The sequence below is a fragment of the Crinia signifera genome, chromosome 3 (assembly GCF_055691185.1).
Source record: "Crinia signifera chromosome 3, ASM5569118v1, whole genome shotgun sequence".
NCBI lineage: Eukaryota > Metazoa > Chordata > Amphibia > Anura > Myobatrachidae > Crinia > Crinia signifera.
In genome coordinates, this window is record NC_139219.1 from 245,637,573 (window position 1) to 245,664,215 (window position 26,643).

General features: G+C 41.9%; 1 protein-coding gene and 1 long non-coding RNA gene across 6 annotated transcripts in view; one reads left to right on the forward strand and one right to left on the reverse strand.

The window, feature by feature from the left end:
* The window catches only part of MECOM (MDS1 and EVI1 complex locus), a 463,604-nt gene that overhangs the window by 93,353 nt on the left and 343,608 nt on the right, over positions 1–26,643 (forward strand). The window lies entirely within an intron of this gene.
* LOC146062690 (uncharacterized) overlaps positions 1–26,643 on the reverse strand; it is a 40,206-nt gene that overhangs the window by 5,950 nt on the left and 7,613 nt on the right. The window contains exon 2 of the long non-coding RNA XR_014471467.1: positions 15,187–15,290. This is a non-coding gene — a long non-coding RNA (uncharacterized LOC146062690). The remainder of the gene's footprint in view (positions 1–15,186; positions 15,291–26,643) is intronic.

Consider the following 26,643-nt stretch of genomic DNA (forward strand, 5'->3'; position numbering starts at 1 on the left):
CCGGGTGATTATGGATAGCCTACGCCTGCATGTGGCCCATATTACGCATGCGTGAGGCTGCCCTGCGATAGAATACTGTTACTTTTTTGAGTGAGCGGCCTGGATTTGAAGCTATTCGCAGGCTTGCATGGGGCAGGAGTTCACTCTGGCAGGTGGCATATACCTGATCGCTGATGCAATCCGGTCCATATCAGGCCCTTAAGCTTCAAACTTGAGACGCTAATTTAATAGGTCTAGGCACACAGTTAGCTGTATCTTTGGATAGAGCTGCTGTGTGAAAAATATGCTGATGTGGTATTGTGCAAATAGATGTGTACATAGTGCCCGATTCAGAGTTGAACGCAGGGCTGTGAAGTTGCAGTCCTGCCAATTACTCAACGACCGCACATGCCCAGTACGCTGTGCGCATGCACAATCCAACCCTACGAAAGCAGTCAGTGATGGCTAGCCATCGCTGACTGATTAACACCCTGCAGCTGTTTGGGGGCGTACCTGGGCCATTGGGAGGGAGGGCAGCTGATGTTAGCAGTGGCCTCCTTCTCCTCACAGCCATCGCAGCATCTAGTAAGTCCTGGCTGGCTCGCCACTGCAAACAGAGGGGAAAACCATTAGATGGTGAGTGATTGCAAATGGTTTTCCCCTCATGTGCACTGCTGCAAATTCATTTGCAGCTGTGCACATGGGTGCTAATTTGCTTGTGTGGGGTGACATTTACTCGTTCACTGGGCTCTGAAATCTTGCCTGATCAGGTCTGAATCGGGCCCATAGACTCCTCCTGCTGACTTCTCTGATCTGCTGCTGCATCTGAAGATGCAGAATTGATTAAGCTGTGAGAACAATAGACATTGAAGCAACCCTCAGGATTTCTGGTGTAATCATGCAGCAGAAGACAGGAAATCAGCCTCGGCACACCTACAAATGTGGCAGACACTCCCCCATTCTGTAAAATGTTCACTGCCCTGCCCCCAAACGACCATATGTTATCCATTGATCTGCGCATTCAAAGATTAATATCCATTGCAGATTTACAGATCGGATTTGCATACATCTGTGTACCAGGCCCAAAGTGCACAATAACAACTCCACCCCTCGACTTTTGTGTTTTTTTCACCCCCTCAAAACATTTTGGGGGCGTGGCCATGCCTCCCGTGATTAGGCCACCCCCCAAAGTTTAACGGGGCCCAAAATAGCTCTCGGCGGCCCTGGTTGAGGGTATACAAAGTGGGCACCAAATATAGTCGGATCTCCTGCTCCATGGGGTAGCTGTTAGTGAGGAATAAAGTAGGGATTATTTATTTACGGATTCTTATATAGAGCAGTATATTCAGTTGCGCTTTGCAAATGGAGTGATGACTGCTCTTGTTGGTGGAACAGTGGGGTGGTGTAATCACATAAATGTGCCATACAGGCAGGTACCTGCTTGTGCATTCCATATACTATTTAGAGAAAAGAGAAAGGACTGTTGTTCAGGGATCGCACTTTAATCAATACACATAAAATTTAACTTTTAATTATTATTTTCTAAAAAAATCCCTTTATAGGATATGATGAGAGGCCGCAGTGAATTTATAGGGGTTAAAATCATACATACAAACACATTTTCCTTCTATTGTTCACTTAAAACACCATCTGTGTGTATATGTGTATGTGTTTGTATGTATGATTTTAACCCCTATAAATTCACTGCGGCCTCTCATCATATCCTATAAAGGGATTTTTTAGAAAATAATAATTAAAAGTTAAATTTTATGTGTATTGATTAAAGTGCGATCCCTGAACAACAGTCCTTTCTCTTTTCTTTAAATACGTTAACTTGTTACTGTTTGGGATCTGCACCCCCACTAACCGATTTAATAAATGTGGGGAATGGATCTTCGGATCATATAAACAAGATTTTTTTCAGTGTGCAGGCATGCCCCCAGCTCCGACAAGGAGCAACCCATCCATGCATTCCATATACTGCAAGCGTCTGGATGTGCAGCCCAATCATGTGCAGCTAAGAATCAGGCCCATTAAATGCCTGCTTAGATTACTCTGATTAACTTTTTGTACATTGCACAGGACACTTTACTCCCCACATGGCTTGCATATGCCAATGACTAGACACTGACCAATCAGAGGACATTTTACACATATTCTTGCGATTGCCTGCTGGCTGGAGAGCCTCATGTTATGTGAGATATTGTTCCTGTAAACGTTCCTCGTATTAATGTAATATCAATTCTAAGACATTTTTAAAGACATTTTTAATAAAAAGGTTTCTATTTTTTCTGTATGCGAATACTATGATAGGCCTTTGCAAACTCCTTATTTCGCTTTTTGAATGAAAAGTTTAGTTAATTTTTACTGACTGTGAATACAATTACTGACACTTGTCATCTTTAATGTTTAAGCGAATTTGGCTTCCCGCAAAAAAAAGACATGCAATTTCGGATCATTATTTTTTTTAACACAGTTTCATTAGTTATAGCCCTGTCAGAATTCTAACTAGTGTCAAATGTGTTTGGAAAGCACATTAATACAGGTATGGAACTCATCAACACAGGTCAGGGGTCAGCCTCATTAAGGAGTTAAAATGAAAACTTTCAGTGTCTCTAACACATCTCAGGGCTGTTGTAGACCCCACTCTCCCCCTTCTGAACTCCAAGGCCAACTAACGTGTCCCGACAGTGAAACGAGATCAAGATGACAAGTCAGGTAAATTAATACTTATTTTTTTGGCTGGACTTTATAACATGATACTGATTGGAATGAAAGTATCAAAACTTTGTTTGCAAGGTCTACGGTGCCATTTCCTGAGGTTAAACATAACATTTACAAATGGAGCAATTATGACCTCGGTGACATAGAGGGTTTGCTGGGAGCTGCTTCCAGGTAAGAGGGTTAAGAATAGAGACAAAGTTAGGAAAAATTTTTGGGGAACAGTTTCATTTTTTTCTTATCGCTATTGTAGAATATTTTAATAAAGTAGACTTTCTACTGGCCATATAAGTATTAAACATAAGGATTGGCTGATAACATCTAGTACGATATATGCTCCACCTGACTAAAATAATGAAAGAAATGTTGTGGGTTAAACAAATGATACTTTATAGATGCACCAGAACTTCAGATAAAAAACATTGGCATATTTTAATGGGATGTGTACCATATCCCGGTGCTCAGGTTCATGGGAGTCAGAAGATCAACCCCAGTATCCTAATACTGAGAGACACAACAGGTGTTCCATATGTACCCATACCCTCTCCCCCTACCCTATTAACCCTCCCTTGCATCGGCCTAACCTAACCTCCCCCTTGCAGCCTGACTCTAAACTTCCCCGCTAGTGCCTAAATCGAAAACACATACCCTGCTGCCTAAGCCTAACCCTGACCCTTACCTCATTTGTAGGTGCCTAAACCTAACTCCCCCTTGCAGCCTTACCCCTGCAGCATTAATACCCCCACTAGGGCCTTCCCTGGCATGACCCTAACCGCTCTGGTATACTTACATTCCAGATGTCGGCTGACAGTCTTCCAGCATCTTGATATTTTCGAAGCTGACCACATTCCAATTTAATGTGTAACATAGTAACATAGCAAGTAAGGTTGAATAAAGACATTAGTTTATCAAGTTCAAGTTTTAGAAGATACAAGTTGTATAAAATACATAGTCACTGGAGTTAGTATTGTGAATTTAATTCTATACTTTAATTTTTTCCAATTTAGCAATTTTTGTATGCAGTAGTGCAAAGATAGGAGCAAGTGGAGCCCTCTAATGGAGGACAAAGGGAATTTACACATTATCACATTTCTCCCATGTGTCCCTGTGATTTTGCTTCTTATCATTTATTCCCCCCCTTTTTTTTTTTATCCCTCCAAGGTTGTCCTGTGTCCCACAGGCTCTTGCTGTCATCAGATTTTCTCTGTCTGCAAAAGTACACGATTTTGGAACAAATCTAAGCAAACATTGTTACTGTACATCGGTGGTTTTTATCAAGCACTCTGAAGACACGCTTTCAGAGTGCTGCTCCAAGATGGAGGAGATATGTAAGCTCACAGGGATCACTAATCTCTGAGGAGAAATGAAGAAACATGCACATATGTGGATTCCTGTGAGCTATAACCTTTCTTGTGTCTTCATTTTCTCACTCTCTATAATAGGAAGCTGATAAAACCAACTACAGTATCACATACTCTTACTCATGTTTGCAGAACACTCAGTAAGAGAACCTATTCTCTATGAGGGTGGGATGTACTAAAGGGAAATTTCGGTAAAACGGGGGTTTTACCGCATTTTCCTATGTACCATTACCCATCCGCCCCGTCTCCGGGGGGCAGGGTATCGCCACCTATGGCTTCTATCGACGCCCGCTGCCCGCCGTCCGCGCGACCCCCCCTCCCGTCCTCCATCAATCTCCTCCTACCCCAGCAGGTGTCACAGCCAGGAGGACATCCGGCTGCAGGGGGGAGGAGGAGACACAGGGGTACACTGACAGCCGCCGGCATGTGACGGAGACCCCCGCAAACCACATTACAGGTATCGCGGGGGCCTCCGTCACCACACCTCGATGTTAGCTGCATATGTTAGTACATATAGTAAGGTAGCATCGCGGCGGCTATATTAATACATCCCGCCCTAAGAGGTAGGCTTTTTAGGATTCACATTTTCCTGCATGGAAGCTGAACGGAGACATTGCATCTTCCCAACTACAGCCTATGACATACACTGTAGTACAAACAGGGCCAGATTAACAATGGGGCAGATCGACTCCCTTTGGAGAGACATTGGGTTTTAGAGACAACACCATGGACCCCAGTGAGGAAGGCACCATTACACCCAAAGTGGAGTAAAGTTCCAAGAATTAAAGAGAAGTCAATTCTGTCAGATGTCTTCTCTGTGTCACATAATACTGATTTTTGATAATCAGCGGGGCTTGTTGAATTAGCCACAATATACAATATAACTGGTGAAGGAAAATTGACAAGATAATATATTAAAATGTATAACAGGATTGTGTTATAATTATAGTCCATTGTCATGATATTTGTCAACTCTTAAGACCTCTCTCCAAGGACAAGGGGACGTGCAGTCCATGTCACCTCTGTCGGACCATTGCAGCGCAATGACACGAGTGCTGTAATTCTACAGAAGTTGAATAAGTAATACTGGCATGATCTGCACCTAAGGGTGACATCTGGCCTGCCCGCTCCCCTGAAAATCTGGAAAAGTGGTCTACTCCCCTATGAGATCAGGACACCCTGCAATCCTGGCATGAAATTCAGCTGAACATATAAAATAAAGATGTCTATTTTGGGTTCCTGGTGCAGCTGTGCAGCCGTGCAGCCTGGAACGCATGGCCGCGAATATGGAAGGTCAGTGTTCAGTTAAGACACTTCCCCGCTAGAGTGAATTCCCGCCTTGCAAATGGCTGTGCTCACTGTGCTAATGGATGCATATGGCTATACATTCATTTACAGCCATGCCAATATATCCAAAATCCATCGTAGCGGGCTCACATCTAATGATTTTTAACCTGTGCCCACTCATAGCGGGCTTAGAATAGCTGGAGACTTACTGGACGGCTGCGATGAATACAGGAATATCCGACCTGTTGCTGACATTACCCCCCCCCACCTCCAAAATATCTGGGAAGTCCTGCATTTTCCTTGACACTCCCACTTTTTTCTGCCACGCCTGCATTTATCTTAGCACTCCCACTAAAAGGCTGGCTTCCACCCCCAGACACCTACTTCCTGTCAATCATCTTGCGAACGGCGTGCAAACAGAAATAGTAGCGGCCTCGCAAATGCGCACTGCAAACTGTACGCTTGCGCAGTGTATCAGTATTCATCCGTCCTAAAAATTCCCAAATCGGGCCCAGGGACTTAGCAATTGCTAAGCGCGAGGTTGCAAAGGTCACCAAATGAAATGCCCAGCATGAACATATATTTTGCAGTTCATACTTTGCAGTCTTCAAAATATATATGGTTTATGTGTATTTGTTAGTTCTAAAAAGCTTTTACATCCAAACATTTGTTCCCAGGGCTACTTTATACTGCAGCTTGTCAGATAAAAGAGATCTTGTTACCTATAATGCTTTGTATAATGACGAGGTAATGATAATATGATGCAATGGTGCTATATCTCCACACACTAGTATAATATATCTGCTAGCATTGTTTACTTGTTTTTGTTCTACCTATAACTATGTGTTAGTATATTAAACCCTCCAGGACTTGCAGTGTCTCTGCAGAACAGAAAGAGGTTGGCTTCTCCCACAATGCGGATTAATAACACAAAATGAATACCATGAGCATTTTCTTGCCTATACCCTTTCATTTACATGTTAAAAGGGTTTACAAATAATTATACTATCAAATGTTGCTAGAACTATCTGATCTGCTGAACAAGCCCAGTGATGGTAAATGAAAACCATAGGCCCTGCTCTTTGCAGCAACAGCAATAAATATATCATTATTTATCTATTGATTATTTATCTAGAAGTTACATCATTTGATTGTAGCCACAAGTTGTTGGCAATGTTACCCATATATTTAAAATGACAATAACTTAAAAAGACAAAATCACAAGTAAAATAGATGATACATTTGCGAGGAGAGCAGGCGGACACGGCAAAGCAAATGCGAAATCTGGGTGAAAAAAATGAGGTATTTGATACATCACGGCCAGTATCTGATTGGTTGCCTATAGCAACATCCCATGTGAAATAGAACTCCCATCTTAGTAATTTGCCCCCATAGAGTTTGATGTCATATAAGAAGCACCTGGCTCATTCAGTCTGTCCTTTATGTTTATGGGTTCGATAATGAGGGTTAGTTTAGGGCTTTGTGTTAGAGTTAGTTTAGGGCACAGCTCGAACTCACCCACACAGGTTCTCTCAGGGCACTGGTTCTCAAAGGTGGTCGTCACCCACGCAGTACATGTTTTTCCAGGTCTCCAATGGATTTTCAAAATATGACAGTTGGTGATACACTGATCCATGGCGCACCCGCTGGGTGACCTGGAAAACATGACCTGTATGGGGACTGAGTTTGAGAACCACTGGTTTAAGGGATTGGGTTAGAGAGCTGGTGTATTAGGATATAGTAATATGATTAGTTTAGGTGGCTAAGGTAAGGAGTTATAGTATTATATATGATATTATGGTTATTTTATTGGTTTGGGTTAAACTCCTAGGTGTAGGGCTTATGGTTAGGGAGAGGTTTAGAGTTAGGGTTGTGTTATGCTCAGGGGTTAGGAAAAGGAACCTTTACAACATAACTCCACTTAACAGTCCATCTCCTGCTTAAAGTATCATGACTAATTTATTCTTCTTACGTGGCATTAAACTGAACAACTGACCAATCTTAACGTATTTGACATGAAAAGATAGCCGTCATAATGTTTCCGAATGAAAACTCATGGCCTAGCTTTGACAGTTAGATGTCAATGTAAACTAGGACTGGTTCCAAGCCTGAGTGGGTACCGATGGTATACATACTATATAAACATGGAGGGAAATGACTCAATGTTCCTCTCATCTGTATGTTGTGTAAGATAGCAATTTAATTTAGGTACTGCACCCTTTAGCCAGATGCCCTGTTGGTCCCAAAAGATTACAGTTTAGAACTGTGTACAATTTTTCATACTGACAGATATCAACTGAATATGGAGAAGTAAATTCAATTTGGCAATAAATAAGGAAAGTACTTTTGCTTTTGCTGCCTATAGCTAGTTTATATGTGACGAATAGTGTGGTACCTAGAATATGTTGGAGTGACAGTTCTTATATTTGTCACTAAAATATTTAATGACAGGTCATAATGTCATTAGATGCAAAAACATTTTAAACAGAGCTATATAAAAAGAAGAAAGGAGGACATTGTACACAAACTAATTTAACGTATAACAAAAGAAAATATGAACAGCTTATGATTTTATAATATAACAGTCTGAAAAACTTGAATTTAAAAACAAAAAACGGTACTTGTTTCGTAGCACGGCGCCACCGATTTTAATTGTAAGCCATCGGGTCAGAAAAATCGGGTCGATCGCATCGCATGCAACCAAATCGCATGCGATGCGACGCGATCGACCCGATTTTTACATTGGAATCAATGTAAAATGGTCCGTGAGACCCGATTTTACATTGGACCCAATGTAAAATGCCCCCCAGACCCCACTTTGCCCCCCCATTGTTAACGCCACCCCACGATGAACGCCAACCCGAAGCATGGCAAACGCAGCGAGGCTGCGAGGGGCGGCGGTACGTGTCCTCCTCTGATTTTATATAGTGTGGCGAGCCACCGAGCCCGAAGCGTGGCGAGCGCAGCGCGCCCCGCGAAAGGCAGCGCATTACTTCACAGGTATTACGCGTCCGCTCGCCACGCTTTGGGCTCGGTGGCTTGCTGCGCTCACCATCAGGGTGGGTATACAATCAAATATTGGGTATGGGGGGCCATTTAACATTGGGTCCTATGTAAAATCGGGTCCATCGCATTGGTCGCATTGTATGCCATTATAATGGCATACAATGGACCCGATTTTACATAGGAATTTAACATTACATACAATTCTTACAATGTAAAATCGGGTCGGTCTCGTCGGTCGCATCGCATGCCATACATTTGTCGGGAAACCTAAAAAAAAAGCCCAAAATCGGGTTGGTCGGGTCCTACCGCATACCTTAAGTTAAGGTATGCGATGGGACCCGATGGGCGCCGTGCTAGGAAACAAGTACCCAAAAAACAAATGTTATAATTCACTAAAGGATCATAGATGGTGTCAAAGTTACTGTTTGCAAAATATACTCATTATTTAAGATGATAGAATAAATTTGATAAAATATGTATCTAAAAAAGTTTAGACATATAGAATAATACTATGCAAACAGCAACCAACAGATTAAATAACATATGGGGTTATTCTGGTTAATTCGAATTCACAGCCTTGGGAGTCCACCAAAACATTCCTTGCGAACGGTGGCCTGGCCGCCACCCATTCACAGTGTGTCCATTCATAGACTGCGGGGAACACCCACATCATTCGAATGTCGCCGACCATCGAATGATGTGAAAGGCACATGCACATCTAAGGTTGCTCAGAGCAACCTTTGATGTGCATGCACATTCTGAAGGAAGTGGGCGAGCAGCTGACATCCGGTGATGTCAGCTACCCTCCCCTGGCGCCCACGTCACTGGGCGATTACCATGGGAATGCCCAGAGTTTTCATGGGAACGGGAGTCCCCCGGTCCGCCGCCCACCGGCCGCAATGTTGGGTGCATTCACTCACCGAACAATCTATTCACCATGGACGCATGCACCCGGCGCATACACATGCGCATTTAAAAAATATTGCACTCGAATGCGAATTCGCATGTGAGCGTACAGACCTGAATAAGATCTACTGTATGTATGTACTGTATATAGATTGTTAGCTCCACTGGCGCAGGGACTGATGTGAATGTTCAAATATTCTCTGTAAAGCGCTTCGGAATATATGTCCGCTATATAAATAGCTGGTAATAATAATAATAGTAATATTAATATTAAGCAGTCTAAATTAATTATACATGCAATGGATGATATTAGATTATTGCAGAACAAAGTACAATTTCGGGAGATTTATCAAAAATTTAAGAGACTGAGATAAAGGGGGAAATTTACTAAAGAAAATTTGTAAACAAATAGGTGTATTTGTATCCAGAAATACACTCATTTTTGACATTTACTATCCCGAAAATACGGCAATTTGTATTCGTGTTGATGTGCTATCAATACGAATATGAATTGCCGTATTTTCGGGATAGTAAGGGGGAAATTTACTAAAGGAAATTTGTAAAAAATAGGTGTATTTGTATCCAGAAATACACTTATTTTTGACATTTACTATACCGAAAATACGGCAATTCGTATTCGTATTGATAGCACATCAATATGAATACGAATTGCTGTATTTTCAGGATAGTAAATGTCAAAAATAAGTGTATTTCTGGATACAAATACACCTATTTTTTTACAAATTTCCTTTAGTAAATTTCCCCCTAAATGTCAAAAATAAGTGTATTTCTGGATACAAATACATCTATTTTTTACAAATTTCCTTTAGTAAATTTCCCCCAAAGTACCAACCAATCAGCTTCTAACTGTTATTTTTCAAACACAGCCTATAAAATGACAGTTAAAAGCTGACAGGATGGTCCATTATGGGGGAAATTTACTAAAGGAAATTTGTAAAAAAATAGGTGTATTTGTATCCAGAAATACACTTATTTTTGACATTTACTATCCCGAAAATACAGCAATTCGTAGTCGTATTGATGTGCTATAAATACGAATAAGAATTGCCGTGTTTTCGGGCTAGTAAATATCAAAAATAAGTGTATTTCTGGATACAAATACACCTATTTTTTACAAATTTCCTTTAGTAAATTTCCCCCAATATCTCTACAAGCTTTGACTATTTGCCCAGTTTATTCTTTGAAACTAGGAACATGGAGGTGTCCACTTCAGTTCACCAGTGGCATCAGGTGACAAAATATTTTAACAATAAATTTTAGCTACATAACCCTAATGGTGAATACTGGTACAGTCCTGGTATTGTTATTCTGAAATGACCTATGTAAGGAAAGAAGGTAGGTCAGGTCAACAAACTTTAGACTGAGTATGGTAAATTGATTTAGCAGCTTCACTGCTAGTAGAAGTAGAAGTTATTTTGAAAACCATGAAATAAGAATAGCGTCTGAAAGTCATTTATATACATAGTGCTAAAGATTTTAAGCAGCATTTTTCAAATCTACCACATCATTGGCATTTTAGCCACTTTGTTTAAAGGGCCAATTAAATCAAAAAACAATTAACAGGCTTTGTATTTATGTAAAGTTAAAGTTATCTCCTAAATATAACCATTCCATTATGTACTTAATGTGTTTTGCAGGTATGGCAGAAATATTCTAGTTGCTTTTTTTAAGTAGTATTTTTGTGCATCATAATGAAAGCCTGCTTACCATGTACACACATCCAGGTAGTGGCCATTTTGTAGGCAAAGCAATATCTAATAGAAATCAGCCTATCAGTTCACTAGGAACCAGTGACATCAGCGAGACACAGATTAATGACACTGGTTCATAGAGAATTGCTTTCAGTTATTAATCAATCTTATGAAATGGTTTCCTCCACTATGCATAACAGAAGGGAGCAACAATTGGTGAGGCACACATTTCCTAAGCCTGGTCTATGGGAATCTCATTCCTTCTTCAGAAATTGAATTGGTGACCCTTTGTCCATTTGGTATTACCAGTCTGTCAAGTAACCCATATGTTCCCTCAGCATCTGGTGTACCATCTCATCCTCATTGCTAATCTGTGATTGATGCACTTGGCCTAGAACTTCCATCCAGTACTATTCAGGAAACAGGAGGGCTGGGGAGATACTACTCTGCTTTCTTTCAGAGTCCCTGTTTCCTCACTCTAATCACCTTCTGCTGTGGGAAAGCGATGAGATGCGGCCTAAAAAACAGATCATTGTCCGCCTCCTAGCTTAATGCAGAGAAAGCAGTATTGTCTGTTCAATGGATAAACCTTCCTGCTGTCACTCAAAACCTAAATTCAACGCTACTTCATTTCTAAGAGGCTTATCTTCCTTGAATAGACCCTTGCAGCTCAAGTAAGAGGCGATGTAATGAAGCGTGTTTTTTTATTAAGTGAGAAACCTGCTGGAAAGAAGTGGAGAAGGCTGTGCAGCTGTTCTAAAGGACTTCTGCAGGCTCTCGAAAGACTTGTCATTTATCTGGTCTTGCATGACATCAAATGATAGAAGATCAAGTTCATTCTCTGGTAGGGAGACTAGGGAAAAGGGGTTCATCTGTTCATTTTAACCCATGTGCTATCAGATGATCTGGTACCTACTGTATATTGCTGATAGGGCTAGCTATTGACATTGATAGTGCATGGGACTTTCATTTTCTTAAAGGGGCAGATGTACAGTACTAAGCTTTGGAGAGAGATAAAGTAAAGACTAATCAGCTCCTGTCATTTTCAAATACAGCCTATGATATGGAAATTAGCAGCTGGTGGGCTGGTACTTTATCTTTCTCCACTTTATCACTCTCCTAGACTTAGGGGGGTTATTCTGGTTGACTCGTTCGGATGCAAATTCACACCCTTGCGAGTCAACCAAACCCCACCTTGTGAATGGTGGATTCGCACGCAGGGCTTAGAACGGATGTTACACAGTAACATCCTTTTGCATCGTTGTGGAATCCACCCCCACCATTCGATGGTCGGTGACCATCGAATGATGGTGAAGGCGCACACAATATAACATTGACTCTAAAGTCACTTATTATAAGTGTGGACACTCAGGGGGAAGTGGGCGGGCACCTGACATCCGGTGATGTCAGCTGCCCACCCCCGCAGCCGCATCATCAGCTATTAGCATAAGGGCGTTCCCCTATGCTAATGAACCAGCCCGCCGCACAACCCGCCCACCCAGCGACCGCAAGGTTGGGTGCGTGCACCCAGTGAACGATCTGTCCTTCGTGGCTTTAGGCACCCAGTGCATGCACATGCGCAGAAAATGCGCATACAACAAACATCGGTCACTGTGCGAACATGCAGGCACAGCGAACAGACCTGAAAAAGGTCCTTAATCCTTCTCCCCCAAAGTATTCAGGACATTATTTTTGGATGCACCAATGAAGTGATACAAACTGTTTCCATCATAATCCGTAATTATCTAACAAAAAGTAGTAAACTGAAAATAATTTTGAATGTATATCTCAAAATGTCAACAATGCTACAGTCCATAATTGTTTTATGCGGAAGTGGTTGCTTTGTTTTCCTGACATTTTGGCGATGGCCTAATATTTTTGACAAAAGTATTGTACAGATTTAAAGAAGATACATGTCAAATGTTTTAAGTAAAAAAGAAATTATTTATGGCCGGCTACGCTACAGTAGTTATCATAGACAGGTGTGTGTGGGATCTGGACTTTAGGTCGACAGTTATTAGGTCAATAGTTAATTGGTTGACCACTATTGGTCGACATGCTTTAGGTCAAAATGATCAAGCCTGATATGTAAATGGTCAAGATTGTTTCAGTATTTGTACTTTTTCACATCACATGTGTACAGTGCCAGATTTAAGGGGGGCACCAAGGCATGTGACATTTAAGATTTTTAAGATTTGCTCATCCCACTACAATTACAGACCACCTCTTGTGAGAACTCTGTAAGTTCGGAAAGTTTCACATAGCACAGATGGCAGGGTGTCATATTGGCATGTATGCTAAATGCCAGAAAGGATAGTGAAGTGGTGATAGTGAAGTGGTGAGCCCCCCATGACTCCCCCATATTCTGTCTGCAGGAACTTCAGCGCCTGAATGGGACATGGGCTGTCTATCTATTAACATAGAAACATAAACATAGAAACATAGAATTTGACGGCAGATAAGAACCATTGGCCCATCTAGTCTGCCCTCAAACCATATTTGATCCTTATTTTTTTGTAAGGATATCAATATGCCTATCCCAAGCATGTTTAAATTGTACTACTGTATTTGCGTCTACCACCTCTGATGGTAGGCTATTCCACTTAACTACTCTTTCTGTGAAGTAATTCTTCCTCAAATTTTCCCTGAGTCTTCCTCCCTCTAGTTTCAGTGCATGTCCTCGTGTTCTGCTGCTCCTCTTCCTGTGAAGAATGTCTCCCACCTGTACCTTGTTAAAACCCTTGATCTATTTGAAAGTTCCTGTCATGTCCCCCCTTTCCCTTCTCTGCTCTAAAGTATACATATTAAGATATTTTAGTCTTTCCTGGTACGTTTTGTGATGTAGGCCATGCACCATTTTAGTTGCCCTTCTTTGTACAGTCTCTAATGTATTTATATCCTTCTGGAGATATAGCCTCCAGAACATCACATCCCTCCCTAGCGAGCACTCCTGTGTTTACAGTGAACAACAAGGACACATAGAATGACTCACTGCCATTGGTGTAAGCTGGTCAATGGGAATCAGAACTCAGAACAATTCTGTCTTTCCTGTAAATGTCTCTCTCTGTCTCTCTTCGTCTATCTCTATCTGTCATTATCTCTCTCTCTATTTCTCTCTGTCTCTGTGTCTCTGTCTGTCTCTCCCGTCAATGTATCTCTCTCACTGCTTGTGTATCTCTCTTTCCTGTCAATGTCTCTCTCCTTCGCTCTGCATCTCTTTCTCTCTCGGTCAGCTTCTCTCTCTCTTTTCTGACAGCATCTCTTTGTCAGTTTCTATCTCTCTCTCTGTCAGGGCCTCTCTGTTGGAATCTCTCTGTCAGCATCTATTCTGTTTGCATCTCTCTCTCAGTGTGTGTCTCTCTCTGTCAGCGTCTCTCAATTTCTATCAGCATCTCTCTCTCTGTTAGCATCTTTCTCTCTCAGAGTCTCTCTCTATCTCCCTACCATCTCTCCCCCTCTCTCTTTCTCCCTCCCTGCCTCCCTCTCTTCCATTTCTCTCTCCCTCTCTTAATGCTCTCTCCTCCTACCTGTCTCTCTTTTTCTCTCTCCATCTCCCCATCTCTCTCTCCCTCCCTCCTTCCTTCCCTCCCTGTCTTTTACTCAACCCATAACATTCTCTCCGTCGCCCACTTCTTTTTCCCATTGCCCCTCCAGTATCCCACTGACTCCCTATCACCTCTCCTGTCACCCACTGCCTCTCACTGGTGTCCCTCTCTCACCGCATCACTGTCTCCCCATCAGCCTCTCTCACTTCTCATCCTCTGTCTCTCCAAGCATCACCCTCTCATAAAGATAAATAATTCCCTTTGAGGCTACACTTACTCTGCCATGCATGTGCAAATACCCCACACATAAACACACATTCACAGACCCACTTGCCCCATTGTGGTGCCCCCCTGTCATTGTATTATGTAGACTATGATTGGGAATAGTAAATTGTTCTGAACACCTACTGTATAGTAGAGAAAGGCACCTTTCTCGAATAGGAGGGGACATGGTACACTAATTGGGAGTCCATATACTACAAGATAACTATTGACAACTTTGTGTTTGAAAAGGTTAGGAGTTGATTGGTTCGTACTTTATCTCTCTTTAAGCTAATAAATCTACCCCATAGTGAACCTATCACTTTCTCTACCGGCACAATGTGCAAACCAGTCAAACCACGCAACACATGCCCAGTTACTTAAAGGGAAACCTTAAAAAAGACTCACTCTACTCTTGCCTTCCTCCGGGTCATGTTCCAGGACATACCAAATATTAGCCAGATATTTTGCCATGTATAATTCATATTTTCTGTGGTGAGAAATGACAGGAGCTGACAATGAAGGAACATTTCATCAAGGTTTTCTTTATAGAATTTTGATTTTGTGAACTGCAAATTAATCCCACTATTGCAATTTGCCAATAGAGTGTGCCGCAGTAAAGTGTGCGAGGTCACACAAGGTTGACCAAACCTGAGCCCTCTCATGTATCTTTCTAATCACAGTAAATACGATGATTGGCATACATGTGTGCACCCCTTTAATGCTATATTGAATATGAAAGTTTTTAAACTTTTTACTCCTAATGGGAGTTCCTAAAAATACCATTACGATGAAAAACAAAATGCTGTGGCTTTAATGGTAAATTACCGTATTTATCGGCGTATAACACGCACAGGCGTATAACACGCACCTTCATTTTAAAAGGGAAATCTCAGGAAAAAAAGTTAAATTTCTAAATAAAAACTTATTTTTTTTTACAGACGCTGCTGTAGCCAGGGAGGAAGGAGTCACTGTGCAGGGAGGAGCTTTAACCCCTTGGGTGGTGGGTTGTGCTGGGGCAGGACAAACCTACCAGGGCAGGTTTATCCTGCCCCAGCAAAACCCACCACAGAAGGTTAGAAGCAGCCCGCCCCCCCCTCGCCTCCGCTCCGGCGTTAGTACGCCGGAGCTTCCCTGCTGCCTCTCTCCCCCTTCCTAGTCGCCTGTCACATTTAGCAGTGACGTCGGCGGCAGGCTGGGGGATGTTCGCGGCTCGGGAGGACTCGGGTGCCTGAGCGCTTCCGAGTCCCCCCGAGCCTGGCCGACATTACCCGAGCCTGCCGCCGACGTCACTGTAAAGTGACAGGCGGGCCGGGGGGATCGGGGAAGCTCCGATCGCCGGAGCACAGGGACAGGGGGGGGGGGCTGGAGCTGATCGGAGGTGTGGGGTAGAGGTGCTGCGCCAGTGGTGCACACCTGGACACCACTGGCGCGCACCTATTATATGAAATTACCGCCGTATAGCACGCATATCGGCGTATAACACGCACCCATCTTTTCCCCCTGTTTTCAGGGGGAAAAAAGTGCGTGTTATACGCCGATAAATACGGTAATAAGAAGACGTCACTGTTATTTTCATTGCATGGCAGCAAGAATGTGATAGGTATTTTTCACAGGGAAGTGGACATCTTCCAGACATTCCTTTACTGGTGTAGTATCAGAGTCTGTAAGGCAGCACCTGCATCCGTGCATTTCTTGTCTGTACTTCACAACAGCAGAACCATTTCCCTACTCTACATCTGGTTAGGAGTCATAGCTGAATAGCATTATTGTGGCAGCAAACTTCCAATTATACATAAGATTTCTACCCATCTACAGGTTCTAAGCATACTCATGATGACATACAAAGTTAATACTCTATATTCTAACCAATATATTAGGTTTTTAAATCTAAAAGTGTAATATGTATATATATATATATATATATATATATATATATATATATATATATATATATATATATATTACTAATCTGAATATACCTGTAAACACATAATGCAATCTTGAGATAAAGTATTTTTTTTCTACCAGCTCATTTGCACAATTGTTTCTTAATTTATGACGGGTATTTTCCAATGTGTGTCATTTTCCTTTCTGTCGGTTCTCCGAAGAGATTATGCTTTTTGGGTGTTCTTCTGTAGATGTCTTTCCAGTGACTTCACTTGATGAATGTGACAAGTTTTGTGTTTTTTTTTTCTCCTCCCTCCCATCCCTGAATTTTAAAGATTTTTTTTTCTTATAAATACATGCCAATAAGGACCCAAAGGCTGTATTTCAATGGCTGCTAAATCTTTCAAGGTTAGGACTTAACCTCCCTAATTCAGCTTCAACCTTCAGTCTGAAGCCAATCAAGAATATCAGATGATACTTAAACAATGAAGGATTTCTAATATTCAGGTACAGCCTCTTTTCAATAGGATTGCAAATTCTTTGTGTGGAGAAAGTCGGTTTTGCTCTAAAGTAGTGTCACAAAAAGTGAAATTACCATTTCCTTGGAATGATGCCATTCATCATTGTCAGGGTACTAAGCGTTGTAAAGAGTTAGGCCTCGCCAAATTAATGCCTTGTTTTGCATCAGCTAAATTTCCCAAATCCTTAAGGATGGGTCATACAAAACTCATCTCACCATTTTAATTTATCAAGTCAATATGAATTCAGAGGCTGAAAAGAAACAGGGTCCCTGGTTCTTTTATTTACAGTCTAATTCAAAAAGAAAGGAATGTAAGATATGAAAATAAGTTGGGAAATAAGATAAATCTCTGGGTGAAATCACCAGATCTACCCAGCCCTATAACATAGCTTCCATAATTCATTTGTAGGTCAGCTCAAGGGATTAGCCGTGACGTATCTGAAAATTCATTTATTTTTATTTTATTTTGCTGTTTCTTATGCATAAGGGTAATGCTGTCCCCAAGGCTTTCCAGGTAGCCCTCAAAATTTGACAACATTTGCTGTCTCTGAGGCCTGAGAAAAGATTAATTTTCAAATAAACAGCATAAAAATGTATGGAGTTGTATAAATTTGAATACAAAATGCATTTGTTTTGCTTGCCTACATGCAGACATGCATGCTGTCTGTTCGGCCAAAAATCATAAAGTGACATTGAAATTAATGACTTTATGCACATAATGCAAGTCAGTAAAGTTTTGGTTTAAAAGAAAATATTGTAAAAGAGTAATACATTATCTGATTCAATTAGCAATTAAAAGGCATCTTATAATGATTTTTGAAATACTGCATATTATTGAAACTCTAATTTCGTTTTTTTTGGTCTCTTTTGGGTGTGGCTGTAAATAGGTATATGTTATTATGTTGTCAGTGTAGACTAAACAACATTGTTCACTTTCATTTCTTTTATGTTCCCAAAAAGTAGTGTTTTTAAAAGGGTTTTGTTGAATATTTTGTTGTGGGTATCCATTATCTCCTGATTAGCACTGTAAAGGATGAGACTTCAAAAAAAAAAAAAAAAAAATTCTATATAACTAATGATTCCAAAATTCAATTTCTGGACCGTTATTAATTAGTGAGAACATACAGCGTAGGCCTTTTACTGCAACTGGTACCTAGCAAACAAAAAGTAATTGAATAAGCTGTAACTGTAAATTAACAGTTAACTTTGTTTACGAACAGAATGGGAGGTGAATTACATACTACTTTGCCATAAGTTCTCTGTATATTACCTTAGCATGTAGCTATGCTCTCATTCATTGGATCAACAGTGCAGTTAACCCATCTTGCGAATACTTTGGACTTTTCTGTGGCAGAGAGGTTATGCTGGCAACATAGGATTTAACTGCAACCTGCTGTTCTTTTCGGCCATGGTACATATGATTGAGCCAACTCTGATCTGCTTGTTCAGTAGAACTGTTATTGAAAGTATGTATGCATGATGGCACTCCACATATGTGGCTATGTTGGTTTCTGCCAGTCACACAGAATGTCTTTTACCTGTTAGTGTATGAAGAGCTTTGATTTTGCAATGTAACATCGTCTGCAGGATACTATCGCTATATCAGTTTGAATATGTGAAGGCCCTGATTCTGGTTGACTCGATAAGCTGCAAAGTTTGCAGCTTACCAAATCCCAGAGGGCCTGCCCCACCGCATCGCCCCCCCCCCCCCCCCCCCCCCACCACTGATGTATCCCCTCGCAACCATGTGAAGGGATGTGTCACGAAGACACATCCCCCCCGCATGTCCCGTTGCTGGAAAAATCATTCGATGGTCGGTGTTCAAATGATTTCTCCAGGGCTTGCAAATATATGTCAGTGAAGACTGACTTATATCTTCAGGCTTCCAGCCAAAGACAGGGCAGGTGGTTGGTGTAATGTTACGTCATCTGCCCTCACCCAGAAACCCATGTCCCGCCACACCATGCTACCCGCCCACAATGCTCTGTGTGAACTTGCCAGGGATTATGCAAGTCGCCAAGTCCGTTTGCAATGGAGCCTGCACATGCGCATAAATCATTATGCGCATGTGCAGTAGCCAAACATGGGTCCCCAGTGCGAATGCGCGTGGGATCGATCGAATTACCCCCTAAGTGACTGAGTGTACAGGGTATACAGATGGAGCCGGGCTCCCTCTTGCTGGCGATCCGCCAGACTGTCTCCGCTGGTGATCCGCCCCAGCGAGGCGCTCCATCTGACTGAGACGCACGTGCGTCTCAGTTTCCGGGCAGCGCGGCGACGGGAACCCTGTCAGTCTCCGCTTCAGGGTGGGGACCCCGGGTGACCGCCAACAAGCCGGCAGGAACCCGGGGAAGCGCCGTTGGAAGGGGACGCGCGCGCATCTCGTGCGCGCACATCCCCTTTCGCATATCAGATGGCAGCTGGCGGGGGATGGCGGCTGGCGATTCTGCCGCCATCCCCTGCAAAGACCAGGCCGGCTCCATCTGTAGGTCAGGCATGGCCAAACTGTGGCCCTCCAGCTGTTATAAAACTACACATCCCAGCATGCCTTGCTATAGTTTTAGCATTCTCTAGTAGCAAAACTGTGGCAAGGCATGATGGGACTTGTAGTTTCACAACAGAGGGCTACAGTTTGGCCATGCCTGGTATAGGTAGTGCTATAGGTGACTGGTAATAATGAATCTTAAAATTGGACTGTACCATGTGAGAAATGTATCCATTATATTGCAATTGGGCCATGTCAGTACACAGAGGTGAAACAGTGCATCACCTTCATTATCAAAAAGAAGGTAGTGGTTCAGTGATGCTATTGCAGTTCCCCAGGATCCTGCTCTGCTGAAAGCAGAAAATGCCCTCCTTGAGCAAGTGCATTATGTTCTATTGGTCCTATTTGCCCTTCTAGTCAGGGTCGGATTAAGGGCCTCATGGGTCTGAAGCTGAAGAGGCTCCAGGGCCTATTATGAGAAGTGGAGGAGGTGAGTCCAATGCCATGTAGGGATGTAGAACCCATACACTATAAGCCCCAATGCCTCCCTATATATATATAAAGGAACAACAATTGCATCATTTTATTTGGAAAATAGAAATGCTGTTTTAATACTTATAATTTATGGCCACCCATGTGGGGTCAGCAGGTGATCATGGGCCTATTTGTAGGTGAAGCTCCATCCTCCCCAATGTTAACCTGGCCCTGCTTCTAGTTCATGCACAGAAGCAAGGCCACATACCAGCTGAGCAGTGCATCTGGCACATGTTGTATGCAACCTTTGGTAAGATTGACGACACAGCTGGAAATGTGCATAAGTGAACTGGAATGACAACACATCAAAGTCCTTTCGCCCTACCTACTTTTTTTTTCCTGGAGTCAGTCATGGCTTACTATCTATAATAATGAGAAATGAAGAATAACTTTTTTACATGTGTCTGTATTAAACAATTGAGTATTTGCATAGTTATTTGTGTATATAAAAATGTACGTTCCAGCAGCAGTTTGATGCAAATAGCTTCCCCATTGGAAGATTTACATGCACACTGGAAACATCATTAGATGGTGAGTTAGTTGCATATGGATTTGCAGCTAGTCGCCGATTGGTGAGATTTTCGCAAGCCATTCCCAGCCTTGCACTTGGCGGCTTTTCTGTCTGGCGCGGCGGCAGTTATCTGATCACAGTGCTCTGCAATTTAAGAGAGCAGCGATCAGGTTTGAATACCCCCCCAGGTCATTTTGATGGGAAAGCACTTAACAAACTGAAATTGCACCTGGATAGTGTTCATGCTTCAAGTATTTAAAAATAGTGTACACTAAAGGGTATATTTTACATACAGTAGCTTTTCAGTGGTTTTGGCAATGGGATTTTAAACAAGTAATAATATTTTACTCTTAGTATCATTGCCCTTTAAAATTCTATAAACTTTTATGTTTAAATTAGAGATGTGCAGGTTCTGATTTACTCTGATTTCAAAGCAGGATCTTATTGGCTATCAACTGTCAACAACTGTCATGTGATTTGGAATAGCCAATAAGTTCCTGCTTTGAAATCAGAGTAAATCAGAGTAAATCAGAACCTGCATATCACTAGTTTAAATAAACATTTTTCTACTTGCATATCTGCCAGGTGTGAGTACAGTGATCAATATTTGTTAGATGTCACAAAAATAGCTGCATCCAATAAAGTAGTACAGAATATGCTAACATTGTATAAATAGTTCTTTATACTAACAACATATGTTAATAATAAGCCAAATACAGTCTGCAACAGCCCCTAGATCACATTTTTAAAAAATGTATAAATATTGTTTTATCACCAATGGAATGTGGTAGTATATGGAGATGGTAAACCTCAAATGTTAATATACTTGATACTATATAGGGGATCATTTAATACACATTACTTTTAATTGTAGAAATCTAATTGTTACATATTTTGCAACAAGGATTTATATATCAGAACAGGGTTTTAGTAAAACTTAAAATACAAAGAAATGATTTGATAAACTAGTTAGTTAGTGCAAGGCCAGACAAGCTACAGCATCATTTCTATAGCATATTTATAGCAGCTGTAAATGTGAAGTCCTTTTAGATTTTGTAACACATTATGGGCCAGATGCACTAAGCTTCAAAAGTGATAACATGGAGAGTGATAAAAAACCAACCAATCAGCTCCTGACTGACATTTTTCAAACACAGTCTGTGACATAGAAGTTAGGAGCTGATTGGTTGTTTGTTTATCACTCTCCATGTTATCACTTTTGAGGCTTAGTTCATCTGGCCCTATGAGAGCATAAAATTCAATATGTGATAGGATTTGCTCAAATATAATGAACTAGTTAAAAGTCCGTCAAAATGACAGCTTCTGTAATGTACTTCCACTTTCAACTGTGACAGTTTTTAGCCCACTAACCCTCCACCCCACCCACAGTCCCTATCTGCTCCTACCTCTAATATTTGTCTTCACATATCCTGCAAGTTTGAAACAGATCAGTGTCCCTGCAAAAATTGCTTTCACTTTTTGTTATGACATCTTTTAACACACAAAGGAGTAATTTGGCCACCATAGCATAATATAGGGACTGTGATGTCTTCTCACCTCTAAGTACCACTAAGCCCAAAAGCCTGACTTTTCACAGGCAAAACAACTGGATAGCTCTCACTAACTGCCCATCAGTCACAGGTGCCTAAAAACATTGGAACCCCCCAGCTATCACTTAGATGATCTCAATGCTAACCTATACTGTATGTATTCAATATTGTGTGTGTGTGTGTGTGTGGGGGGGGGGGGGGGGGGGGGCATAGTGTAAATGTGCAAATCTTGAATCTATGAAAGTGTTATATTTTATAAACCCATAGACAATGCTGAGTATCTCTGTATTCTTTCAAATACTGAGCTAGTTCTGTACTTTATAAAGTAAACTAACAGTCGCATTCCCATTGGGGTTACGCAGTCAGCCCTGTAATCAACATGTAAAATTTTATGTTGTTCTTTACTGTCGCTTTTAAAACATCATTCCACAAGGGGGCTTCCTGCACAGCAGTTTTTTCTATCTATTCTATTAATCATCTATTGTTTTAACGCAGCTAGGCACATCTGTGGTCTACTGGACTTGTATGACTGTACAGTATTTGTTCATGTATAGAAAAATAACAATTACAATAACACACAAAAATCTACCCAAAAAGTATATAAAAGCAAAAGAAAATAATATAACTAATGATATAGTCAAGAGTATTGTTATAAAACAACACATACAGCTCAGTTATTGTACAGTGGAGAATTGATGACAAAATGAAATCTGTCATTTACAACTTTTATTTGTTTAGCACTAGTATTCCTTTTTTTATTTAAACTATTTTGTTAAAGAAACAGCACAAAATCAAGTCACAATAAACATGAAGAAAATAAGTTTCTATTTTTCTTAAAATATAAAATATAGAAGAAATAAAACTTGGAGCTATTTTTGTTTTAAGTAATTCAATTTACTTAAAATAGTATTCAGACGTGAAGGTCATTTTTCTTTTACTCCAAACCAAAAAACACACACGCGCACACACACACACACACACAAAAATATATACACACATACACACACACGCTGGCTTTCTATGTAATTTCAATATGCACTCTCAATAGCAATATGCTAATTGTTCATATGTGACTTACATTAGCACCTTACATGTCAACAGAAATCCACACATTCCTCTTACATGCAAATCAGATCCCTCTTATCACATGCCATAAAACATCCACACATCATTTACATCCCCAGAAGATTTACTTATATACCATCAGACCCCCCCCCCCCTCCCCTCTCTGCCACCATTGCCGTCAGACCCACAACATGTAATCTGATTTTTCCCACACCTAAAACATAAATAGTACAACATTCTTTACAGATATATGTTTCTGAATACAATTATATTATACAAGGTTTTTATGAGCAACAATTCTTTTCCTACGTGTTTACCAGTGCAGCATGTCACATAAATGTATAACAGAGAGTTTTACAGGTTATAGTACAAAAAGTTCATAAATATCAGTATATGTGGTTTACTATTGAAACCACTAATATGTGGCCACTTCTCTATTAGCCTAATGTGGTTGGGGGCAGGGTGAGCCGGCCACTTCCGTATTAGCCTAATGTGGTTGGGGGCAGGGTGTGGTGGCCACTTCTGTATTAGCCTAGTGTGGTTGGGGGCAGGGTGAGCCGGCCACTTCTCTATTAGCCTAATGTGGTTGGGGGCAGGGTGGGGCGGCCACTTCTGTATTAGCCTAGTGTGGTTGGGGGCAGGGTGAGCCGGCCACTTCTCTATTAGCCTAATGTGGTTGGGGGCAGGGTTGGGCGGCCACTTCTGTATTAGCCTAGTGTGGTTGGGGGCAGGGTGAGCCGGCCACTTCTCTATTAGCCTAATGTGGTTGGGGGCAGGGTGGGGCGGCCACTTCTGTATTAGGCTAGTGTGGTTGGGGGCAGGGTGAGCCGGCCACTTCTCTATTAGCCTAATGTGGTTGGGGGAAGGGTGGGGCAGCCACTTCTGTATTAGCCTAGTGCGGTTGGGGGCAGGGTGAGCCGGCCACTTCTCTATTAGCCTAATGTGGTTGGGGGCAGTGTGAGCTGGCCACTTCTCTATTAGCCTAATGTGGTTGGGGGCAGGGTGGGGCGGCCACTTCTGTATTAGCCTAGTGCGGTTAGGGGCAGGGTGAGCCGGCCACTTCTCTATTAGCCTAATGTGGTTGGGGGCAGGGTGGGGCGGCCACTTCTCTATTAGCCTAGTGTGGTTGGGGGCAGGGTGGGGCGGCCACTTCTGTATTAGCCTAGTGCGGTTGGGGGCAGGGTGAGCCGGCCACTTCTCTATTAGCCTAGTGCGGTTGGGGGCAGGGTGAGCCGGCCACTCCTGTACTAGCCTAGTGCGGTTGGGGGCAGGGTGAACCGGCCACTCCTGTATTAGCCTAGTGCGGTTGGGGGCAGGGTGAGCTGGCCACTTCTCTATTAGCCTAATGTGGTTGGGGGCAGGGTGGGGCGGCCACTTCTCTATTAGCCTAGTGTGGTTGGGGGCAGGGTGGGGCGGCCACTTCTGTATTAGCCTAGTGCGGTTGGGGGCAGGGTGAGCCGGCCACTTCTCTATTAGCCTAGTGCGGTTGGGGGCAGGGTGAGCCGGCCACTCCTGTACTAGCCTAGTGCGGTTGGGGGCAGGGTGAACCGGCCACTCCTGTATTAGCCTAGGGTGGTTGGAACCCTTTCTCAGGCCCTGGCAAATTCCATTTGCAATTCAGTTCTAAATTTTCATTGCATTTTTCTAGCAAATCCGCATTTTATGTGTGCTTCCGTGAACAAGTGGAAACGTGGAGAAAATCGTTATGTTAAGGTAAAAACGTTGGCATACAGTGCAGAACCTCAACAACAAATCAATAGGCAAACCGAGCCTTGGATGGAGATCTGCTCCTAACTGTCATATCACATGCTGTGTTTGAAAAAAATGGCAGTTTGGCTGGAACTTTATCTCTGTCAGCTTTATCTCACTCCAAGGCTTAAGGGGCCTACACACGTGGAGATGTTGCTGAATCTTCCGAGCGATGCTAGATTGCTCAGAATGCTCGGCAAGATCTTTCAGCACACAGTTCTGTGTCAGCGTTATGTGCTGGGCTATCTGTCAGGGCCAGTGTTCTCCGGTCACTGACCCTGACTGTTTAATAGCCAGCATGTTGGATTTTAATTGCCGGGTGATAGCGATGCGTGGGGCCATGTATCGCTACCGCTATGGCCCCTACTCATGGAGCGATGTAAGGGCATTTTCTAAGAGATCTCTTTAAAAGTCCTTGGCTGAGCGGAGTGGTTGAGCTCACAAGGCCAGAATAATGAAGCAAAGTAAAAGTAATGGTGTATTGCACCAATATGCTTCACATGTGTAGTATTGTAGAATACAACAATGTTACTCATCAATACATTTAGGGCATTTTGCAGCTTTTTCATTATTTGCTCATTAACTTTACCTTTTGTAATTATCAAGGAAATACCATAACATACAGATCATTTGCTGCTTTAATAACTCAAAATGTAGGCCTTTCGGTTTACTTTCATTGGGAAGGCCGCTAATGATTTTTAGTACAGAAGATGGAATAAAGCTTTCTGTACAGATAGCCATACAGCATGCATTATTGTATTTACAACCATATGTAAACACTTTCTGTGAATGCTCTCATTTCTAGTTAAAGTGCTTTCAATAAGTTAAGATAAAAGTTGAATAAGATCATATACTGTCACTTGCTTAATGTAACCTCTTACAATGTACTTATCTTAAAAGAGGTAGGACAATGGGGCCTTTATTGCACAGGAGGTTACTGAGATGGATGCTTATATAAACATTTGACTGTCTCCATCATTCTGAAGTGAATAGATTCTATAGTGCAGTGGATCTTGAGGAGCAGTTGACCTTAGGCCAAGCGGTACTGCTTCCATCACTGAAGTATTGTTATCAAAAGGTGAAAAAATACTGTATGTTCCATTAGGCACACTATATATCTCAAACTGGCCACACAGCTATTTATGCATATATGAACAACAGCTAAAGTGTGCCTCAAACACCAACCTTGTTTAATATTTGTCTTAAAAGGGGAGAGTAAATTATTTTTTATAGCCATGATAATTACTGGGCACTCGACGAAGCAATTCAATTGTTCAGGGTGCCCATTGCTTATCGAGATTGACCCGACCTATTAGATTGGGTTTAGCCATGTACAGTATATCAGCAGAACTCATCTAAACTCCTGGTTAGGGCGCCAAAACCGCAGAGGCTTTGCTTATTTCTACTCACCACATGAGGAGACTGCATACAGGAATGTGTCCCGAATGGAGCAACAATTGATTTTATCCATCAGGCACCTACTAGCTTCACCCAAAGGGGAAACAAATTGAATTACCTCCAATGAGTTAATAAAAGGTTTTAAGTATTAATCTATTAACAA